Source organism: Macrobrachium nipponense, chromosome 17 (genome assembly GCF_015104395.2).
Source record: "Macrobrachium nipponense isolate FS-2020 chromosome 17, ASM1510439v2, whole genome shotgun sequence".
Taxonomy (NCBI): Eukaryota; Metazoa; Arthropoda; class Malacostraca; order Decapoda; family Palaemonidae; genus Macrobrachium; species Macrobrachium nipponense.
The window spans coordinates 64,316,985-64,327,370 of record NC_087210.1 but is presented as its reverse complement, the minus strand read 5'-3'; positions in this window follow the sequence as shown (position 1 = coordinate 64,327,370).

The following is a 10,386-nucleotide window of genomic DNA, read 5'->3' as shown; positions in this document are numbered from 1 at the left end:
GATGCCGATACACTCAGAGCAAAAGCACTTTTACAGTTTTAATTGATTGCACAAATCAAATGGTACCTCGCTGAAAACACAAAGACCAAATGATTCGCAAACAGGTGGAAATTGGAACCTTAACATGAAAATATACACACACACAGATTTATACTATGTATATATATATATATATATATATATATATATATATATATATATATATATATATATATATATGTACGTATTTTCCTCTCAAATTTTAGCGTGCACACTCACTCAAATATGAACGTTAACAAAAGTTAATTTCATCTCGGCTTTATTGTAGACCGGATGAAGAATGCCTCAACAATTTACGACCGTTAAGAGAAGGGTGTAAATAATTATGACGTAGACAAGGACTTTTGAGCTGAAGACCGGCAGTAAGTACGAAAAAAAACTTGAATAAAAGGTTTATATATATATATATATATTATATATATATATATATATATATATATATATATATATATATATATATATTCCTCGTTATAGTCGTTATCCTGTTCTGATACTTCGGGACCGTGATCATGTCTTGTCCGAGCAACGAACTATCATAATTTGGATATAAGTTTAGTTGCAACAAGCATTTCCAAATCAAGAAGAAATTTAGAGGATGAAGGGAACGTTCATGAGTATATATATATATATATATATATATATATATATATATATATATATATATATATATATATGTATATATATGCATGTATATATATATATATATATATATATATATATATATATATATATATATATATATATATATATATATATGCATAATTGATCTTGATTCTTCACCTCCAAAATTATTATCGAGTTGTTCTCCTGTGGCTTCTATATTAATTTCTGACAGTTATGTCAGTTAACAACACTTAACAACTGAACGTAGGAGAAATATCCAAGATCATAATGGACCGTACCTCATTGACACTAACGATTATTGTTCTCCAGAGAGATTATCTTTTTCTTGTTATGCTGATTTGCTAATATTTCATTCATACGGTAAACGATACCCGAACAGGTTGTTAATAGTATTACCTTATCTCTCTCCCGGCGTGTTTATATACATGAAATTCATTTGTTTTAAACTGATTTCAATAAAATGCAAAGGTCTGCCGTCAATTGCCACTATTTTATCAAATATATGGAAGTTTTGTGACATTTGTTGAGATTCCATAGTTTTTAAGAGAGAGAGAGAGAGAGAGAGAGAGAGAGAGACGAGGAATACATACACTAAAATGGTTTTCTGAAATAAGAAAGAATAATTAAAGGAATTATCCGTAACGTTAAGCGAAAATTAGAGCCATCTAAATTCCAACATTTCGCGGAAGGTGAACCCCAAATCCAACCGGCAAACCTTACGAAGCAGTGTTTAGTGAACTTGTGTTCGGTTTTCTCTCGTTTTCTCTCTTGCGTTCGACATATTCATAACAAAGCGCGTCATTGCTGATACAGTAAAATAACAATGATTCCTGAAATAATACATGGCTCGATCAATCTGCAGGAACGCCGAAAAGCTATTACCTAACGACACCGGATGTGAAAAAGTACATCTTAGTTTTACCAGACCACTGAGCTGATTAATAGCTCTCCTAGGGATGGCCCGAAGGATTAGATATTTTTACGTGGCTAGGAACCAATTGGTCACCTAGCAACGGGACCTACAGCTTATTGTGGGATCCGAACCATACTAGATCGAGAAATGAATTTCTATCACCGGAAATAAATTCCTCTGATTCCGCGTTTGCCGAGTCGGGATTCGAAACCGGATGTTAAGGTAAGATGCAGTGTTGTTAGGCATTTGTCCAAATGTCAAACCATATGTCCGCTTATTTGATAGGTTTCATTGCGAATGACGTCATTTTCATTGAGAACGTTTTCCTCTTTTGATATAAGAATAAGGCACCAATAAGATATTATCATCTTGTCAAGGCCATTTCTGATTTTAGGAAGGTATCTCTAGCAATAAACAACCTCATAGGTATATTAAGTCATGTTACACATACGTAAGCTTAATACTAATTTTGTATTCTAATGCAATGACGTTATTGCTGAGGTAGTAATGCCAACTGTTTGGAATTACCCTTAGTCATATATCAGTATTTATGTTTGTCAGTAATATTACAATTATTTTTAACAACGCCTTTGTGTATGTATATATATATAGTATATATATATATATATATATATATATATTATGTATATGTATACATATACATATACATATACATATACATATACATATACACATATATACACACGTTTGTATTGCGTTCATATCATCATACAAACCATATACCATATTTTTTACCGGATTAAAATTCTGCGATCTTCCTTTAACACGTGACGTACATTCTTATACAGCTTTTGGTGATAACTCAGCCATTTTAGACAAAATATTGAAATCCTGTGTCAGATAAGAGCGTGGTACTATGTGTTGCATTATCATAACTTTTACAAAAAGAAAATTGAGAAACTATTGTACTGTCAGATATGAATTAAGTCAGTAGTGGGCACAATTATCCAAATCAGATATCAGAGTTTCACCTTAGTATAGGAAGGAATTATTCCCATAAGGCACTTACTTTATGAATATGTAATATCGTGAACCCTAGAACTTGCCGTAATACTATCCGGCCATTGCCGTAGGCTGGAGGTATTCTGTTTATCTAGTTTTGAAATTAGTAATTCATGATCATACTTTAAACGGCGAATCTGATGTTGTAGTTTATAACGGCAGTTTGTTACATTTTGCTAAGAATCTATCCAGTTAAGAAATTATATCACTAAGTAATCATTACACTGCAAAGTAGATACTCTTTATTCTAGGTATTCCAAATGCTTTTCGTAATTGGAGAGTCAACGGTTATTCATCTTATTGCTCGTTCTTAGAACAGTTTTGTTTCATTGTAGTTTGAAGACCTTTTTCTTATTTATTTTAAAGAATACTATATACTGCGTATTCAACAGACATTCTGTTGTCATTCAGCTAAGAATTGACTCTTGAGGGACTTAAAAGATGCTTACTGGTAGCCATTGTTGTTTAGTTTTGTGCTGTCGTTTCGAGGTTACTGGAAAAAATAAATGGTTTTGATGCATATCGTTTCAGCGTGTTTTGTAATGATGCCTTTTACACTTCATTGTTTCTACATATTACCCTAGAGTTTACAAGTATTTTTATTTCATTACAGATTTTTTATTTCATTACAGATTTTAAGTTCATCTAATTTCCAAGTAGTTGCTTGTTGCGATTGATTTCAGCTATTCCATTTTAATTTCATGGACTTTGTTTGCCTCAAAATATAAACTGCTTTTCAACCATTTCTCACTTACGATTTAAATGCATCGAATTAGTTATTTTCAGCAAGCAGAAGTTTTCATGTTCCGGTTGGTGATTTGTTGTCTTTCAGTCCGAAAAAGGTATCTAGTATTTTTGTCCATGTCAGAAGCCACCTGTAATTAGGTTTTGAAAAACTCCGCAGAGACAATTACTACTCGCAACTGTTTCTTTGTAAAAGTAACTCTTTGCCTTGAACCACTGAGTTACTCATCTTCAAGTGAGAGGCAATTTTTTTATGAATAAAATGCGCTTTCTTCAAAATGGAAGCTAAGGGAATAGTTATTTACATAATGACTAAATTGCAATTTTTGTTTAATTTCGTTGATATTTAAACAGTTTTGGAAGCCTTCATTCTCCCTGTCTTCATCAATGTGTTAGTCATTGTATCCGAAATTAGCTTTACTTTGGAGAAAAAAATTTTGAAATGTAAACAGTAGTATTTTTATAGTGTTCCTGAATTAATTTTTTTATATATATATAAAATTCGGCTGAGTATAATTTATCTGCGCGTTAGTATAATTTTTTCGTGTAGTTGTTATTCTACTTTGCAAATATGTCCTGTTGTTTCGTTTGTTGAAATTGATATGTTATAAGCAACAAAAAGAAATCTTGAGAATAATTCTAATTTGAAGTCTATAGCTGTAGCAGAAATTAATGTACGTAGCTGCTAACTTTATGACGTAGAAATAAATTTCAAAATAATGCCGGGAAGTGTTTATCAAAAAAATTATCACCAGAAAACTTCGCACATCACAAGAAATATATACTGGAAAACTGTTTTCATATTACTTTTTTTATGTGAATAAAATTCCGACGGAAAAAGTAGAGGAAAATACTTATAGAGAAATGACGGTTATTGGGAATCGTATAAATATTCTCAATGAAATTCCTTCGTGTTTATTCAACAAATCCTGAGCAATATAAGAAAGTTGAATTACAAGTGAAAATTTTAATGTCCTTTTTAGAAGCGATTATATAACTCACAGCCGTCGGAAAATGATGCGAGTTTGAACTGTCAGCTGCGTCAGCAATGTTTGATGTTTCCTAGGCATCACTTTAAACTACTCCCCAACTCGACAAGACTTTCCTTTTAGAGATAAAGGAAAGCTGTAGGCAAATAGTGATTTCCTTTCGTCTGATAATATCTTCTTTTCGTCCTCGCACTCTGCCAGTGCGACCACTGAGAGAACCTTGAATAATGTTTCTTCCCTTTTAGCGTTCATCCCCTGGAGGAATGATAATGATTCCACCAAGGTTCATCCGTAGGTTGATAGAGGATATGTTTGCCCATGAGGCATTATGAAATTGGTCCAAAGACATTTGGGAATAAATTAAATCATTTCATTCTCATTCCGTTATTTTCAAAAGAGAAATGAAAATGAAACACTGGTAGGTATATGAATCTGTTTACTGGCTACACGTTGTGTCGAGTGCGAAGTAAACGGAAAATAGCTACCACGGTTTACTCTAGAGAGACCGTGGTAGCCAAGGGTGGTAGGTACTGTGATATGAACTATTTTTATTACATTCAAATAAACTGATATTAATAAAAAAAATCTACCAGTTACTTAGAACTGGCTTGAAAATATATAAAGGGTACGGAATACGACCCAGACACATCGAGTATAAACATAAAACCAGAGATATGGCCACTGGGAGCAGGTTAAATGGGTCTTTCATTTCCCCTCTTCATGGCCATAGCCAGTCATATGATCATATCGTAAATCCTGGCGCACATGACGTGGTCCGCAAATGAGATTCATGAAAGTATTCGCCAGAGAAAGAGGAAAGATCTTGGACCGCGAGAACATCTTCGAATAGTATATAAGCTTCAACGCGTCTTTGTTATCATTATCTAGGAACTTGCCAAGTAACGCATAAAGAAACTTAAATTCGTGATGACAAAAACTTGGAAAATTATATGAAATTGAATACAGATCTGGCATAGTAAATGTATGTTTAATTAAGCAGCAAATGAGAAATAACGGCGATATGATAATACACCAGTTTTACATGAACCTAAGTGAGTAATGTGGTGCTGGAGCGCCCTGACCAGACTCCAATTGATCGCATTTCGCAAAGGCACAAGTTGTAATTATAAGTAAGAATAAATGTTTTAATACACAACAGCAGGAAAACCATGATACTCGTAAAAGAAAGTCTATATTCTATTTAATTCACATTGCACGACTTCCCCCCCCCCCCCCCCTACTTTTCTAAAGCCCTGACTGCCGAGAGGTCATGACGTGGGAAGCAGACAGCACGAATCACTTGGAAATATTAAAGTTCCTTTGCTAAATTGCGAGTAAGTTGCTAATACATCATTATGATTATTATTACTGTGCTCTTAGCCATGTGAACAACTGCTTTCACACTGTCATCTTTTAATCGGAAAAGGTCAAAAGGCACTTTACATATTCGTATCCTATTGAGTATGATTTTTCTCAAGGTTTCGATTGCTCGCTTGTTATCGATTACTCTCCTAACAACTTGACAGTAACTCACCTAAGTTAACTAACTATCGAGTATTTATTTCACATATTAGGCTAATAGATGTGCAATGGCATTTGACGAAGGGTCCTTACACTATTCCGGGTCCTCCAGGAATTGAACCTAGTTTTTCGTTTTTTTTTTAGTAGAAACATTCTTTTTCTTAATGTAACAGAACTCCACGGAGCAAAATTATATATACATACATATATATGTATGTATATCTTGTATTCACACAATACACACACACATATATACACAATTCGCATCAATAGGTTGTCATTAGTGGAACGTTTTGCCTTGCAAGGCCGCCTATTTCTCTTCGTATTATGTTTATTAGACCCAAACATTTCCTTCAAAACGAAGCGTAAACCAAATGGGGCTCCCTTTGTTTACATTGCTGGCGTGCTTGGTAATATTTAATAGTTTATAAGCATTTTTGGACTGAATTAATATATTTTGCATTCTCTCTCTCTCTCTCTCTCTCTCTCTCTCTCTCTCTCTCTCTCTCTCTCTCTCTCTCTCTCTCAGAGTATAGAGTATTGTGTTTTAAGTTAAACAGAACTTACTCCTAAATCCCTTTACTATCAGATGTGTGACAAATCAACAAGGTACGTCGATGGACATTAGTAGTGATCTTCCCCCCAAAACAATTTAATGGCGTCTACTGTTACGTTATGAATATGATGTCACTCATGTTGAAACCAACACATTAATAAATCATCATTATTGCAATCATTGTTCTCTGTTTATGAACTGCTGCTACCATACCACCTTTTTTATGATTAAGGAAGGTCAAATACAAATGGATATACAGCAGAGTTCGCATATAACGAATTCCAGGGAGAATGTCGTCTGCAATTCGTTATAGTCATCATTCCTTATAAAAGGAGATACTTGAAATGACTGGAGACAAACTGACTGCTCCATTTTATAATTTTTATTTAGCGTGCACCGCAAAAAGAAAAAAAAAGGCCTTTTTGCGTAAAAAAAATTTGTAATAGAAGACAAAGACAAATGCTAGAATATAATGTGAACAGCTCACCGGAATAACAGGTGTTTGGTGTTGGTTTAACAAAAAAATTTATCACTTCGTCACAACAGGTATTTTTTACCCATATAACTGTCAAAGGGACCTAAAGAATAGGTCGTTATATACCTGGTTTCGTAATAAACAGTTCGTTACATACCTTCAATTTATTTGAATGGGGACAGGGGATTTCACTTTCATTTGAATTTAGACTCGGAATTTCACTTTCATTCGTTATAAGCCTGAATTTGTTAAAGCCTGTACGATGTAATTATATCCTGTTGAGCATGATCTTGTTAAGGTTTCGAGTGCCTGCTTGTTATTGTTTATTCTGTTTACAGCCCAAGAGTAATCCTGGGATTTGATCTAAATGACAGGTATTTCATTCACTAATTAGGTTGAAAGAGGTGCAGTGACCTTTGACGTAGGGTCCTTAAAGCGTTTAGGGAATCTCAGGGATCGAACCTGGGACTTTTCAAAGTGGTCGCTTTCCTTTTTACATATGCACTTCTCTGAGGAATTCACGTATATGTAGTATATATAACACACACGCACACACACACACACATATATAAATATATATATATATATATATATATATATATATATATATATATATATATATATATATATATATATATATATATATAATATATATATATATATATATATATAAATATATCATATATATATATATATTATAATATATATATATATATATATATATATACCCCTATATATAAACCACCAAAACTTTAATTCACGTAAATGTAAAAATATACTATCTATTTCCCTAACTAGATGAACATAAAATGGAACAAAGTAACTAAAAAAGGTCATGTTAAGTCTGACCCACAAAAAGAACTGTAAATTATCATTCTTCTCTCCTGAATTAGACTAAGTAATCACCCCAAACTCTCAAATTGTCAATCACTACATTTCAAAAATCAAGTCTTTAGAGAATCCCATCTCTAGAATAATGACATGGGACCCATTTGAAACAAAGAGACATATCCATTATATTTCCCACCACACAATTAATTAATGGTAAATAAATGTATACACTTCACACTTCTCTCTTTTCAAAGGCAACTGTTCCCGAGTCATTTAAATGTGCCCTACCTCTTCAATGGGTTACTGCCAACACCTGGTGTCCTTCGAACCGCCTTTTGTCTTGCCTCCGGAGCATGCGACTTTCTCATTTAGTATCAGGCGATTGCACCCATCATTACACACACAAACGCACGTAATAACCAGCCACGCCTTAAAAGCCCCCATAGCAACTGGCTGTAGAGGCCTCGGCCTCACAAATGCACACTCAACGCTTCCTTCTTCGAGGAAGGCTATAACTAGGTTCCTTCTGTCTCCAAGCCAAGAAAGCTGACACACCAAGATTCCCCGATGCATTTACTTTCTTCTTTAATATATATATATATATATATATATATATATATATATATATATATATATATATATATATATATATATATATATATATATATATATATATATATATATATATATATATATATATATATATATATATATATATATATATATATATATATATATATATATATATACATATATATATATATATATATATATATATATATATATATATATATATGCAGACCAAATATCTCCCAACCCAATCTCCTGAAGCGTTTTCCATTTCTCTCTTTGCCATGGACTTGAGTCCCCTTTTTTATGCCTTCTTTTTCTCTCACAGTTCTCTCTGTCCCTCTGTGTTTGGAGTTGTCGAAATCCCCAACATTTCATGCGTGCCTTTCTGGCCAGGTGCGCGTGTTCTTTCCGTTTACCTTTGAGGAACATTTGTTGAATAATTTCTTTTTGAAAGAATATAGTTTTTTTTATTCTCTTTTTTTTTACATTCTGTCTCTCATTATAATGGTAATATTCTTCAAAAGGTATTAATCATTGCTGTCATTCGCTGTAATCTGTGGTTTCAATTTATATTTTTACTTTATTAATATATATTTGTTACAAATGTTGTATGCCTTTCACCAAGTTGACCTTGACATGCTATTCAGGAGTACTTCGGTAAATGTGTGTGTTCACCGTTTGAAAAAGACATTAGGTGCTTTATATTGATTAGCCTTTTGATTTTCTATGCTACCAGTAAAGACATTAATTCAGCAAATCCTCGAAACACTCTCACCCCACATCCCCCCCCCCACCCCCCCCCCCCCCCCCCCCCCCCCCCCCCCCCCCCCCCCCCACCCGCTTTCTCTTTTAAACATAAAATAGCTATTTCTACAAATACAACAATTCCTGATAACTTCCTTCCCCCCGCTCACCCCACTCTCTGTCTCTCATCTCTCTCTCACACACACATATACACACACACACACACAACTACTCGTCGATGGCGTCATGTACTACTAGTAGCCAATGTGTCAATCTCTTTAATAATAAATGACTTTGCTATCGTGAACATGTTTTGGAATATGTTGATAACGGAAGTTCTACTTTCTTTGGCTATTTAGAAATGAACGGATTTATTGCGCTGCGGTGTTTCGTGGCCTTTTAATATGGTAATATTTTTGTTGTTGAAAATTGGGTTATTACTTGCGTTGTTGCCTGTGTAATATACTGTTACCTTCGTGATAGCCTCTTCGATTTTGGTAATATAGTAGATGCAGATGGAAGCAAATGACGTTAAATTGGCAGCTCAGAACGAAAACATTAATCTTAGGCCATATGCTCGTCTTTACTCTAAAATTATATTCACTGGCAATTCTCGTTGTTAGTATACCCAGAAAAAGTCGCCTCCCTCTCATGACCCTTCCAGGATATATTTATTGATAATGAGAGATTTCAATTAATATATTTTTACAGTTAACAGCAATCCGGAGTTTTCAGTCTCATTATTATGAAACATGATTTTAGTATACTTTGCCAAGCAACTGAAATCCAATATCCCGTTTGCAGGGTAAACTACTCTTCGACGGAGTTATGGACTCATGCCTGGTATTTTATTATATTCTCTCTCTCTCTCTCTCTCTCTCTCTCTCTCCCTTTGCCGCTTTAGTTGTTACCCACAATGGTCGAATAACAGCTAGGTATAATCACTCCTATAAGTTCATGGATGTCTCCGGGCATAAAGCTGAATTCCATCCAACCCCTTTCTGGACAACTAGTCTGAATAGTGACGTAAAAGAGGCACACACCGACACTTTCTACAGCAGAGTTAGGTAGTTGAACATTTGGCCAGTTTCGCACTCTCAGACACCTGTCATTCAGAAAGGGGTGAAATGGAAATCTCTCTCTCAAACACCCGGCCATCCATGAACTTATATGAGTGACTGTACATACTTCTCTGCTCAGGTCATCAGAGGAGTACTAGGTTGTGAGAAACACGCCCATAATGACCCTCCCCTTCCGTGAGACCACCAAGCAAGGTTATAGTCACTGAACCTACCGGCTGATCGCTCTCTCCGCTCCACTGGAGAGAGAGGAATTGTTTTAATTAAGTTAAAAA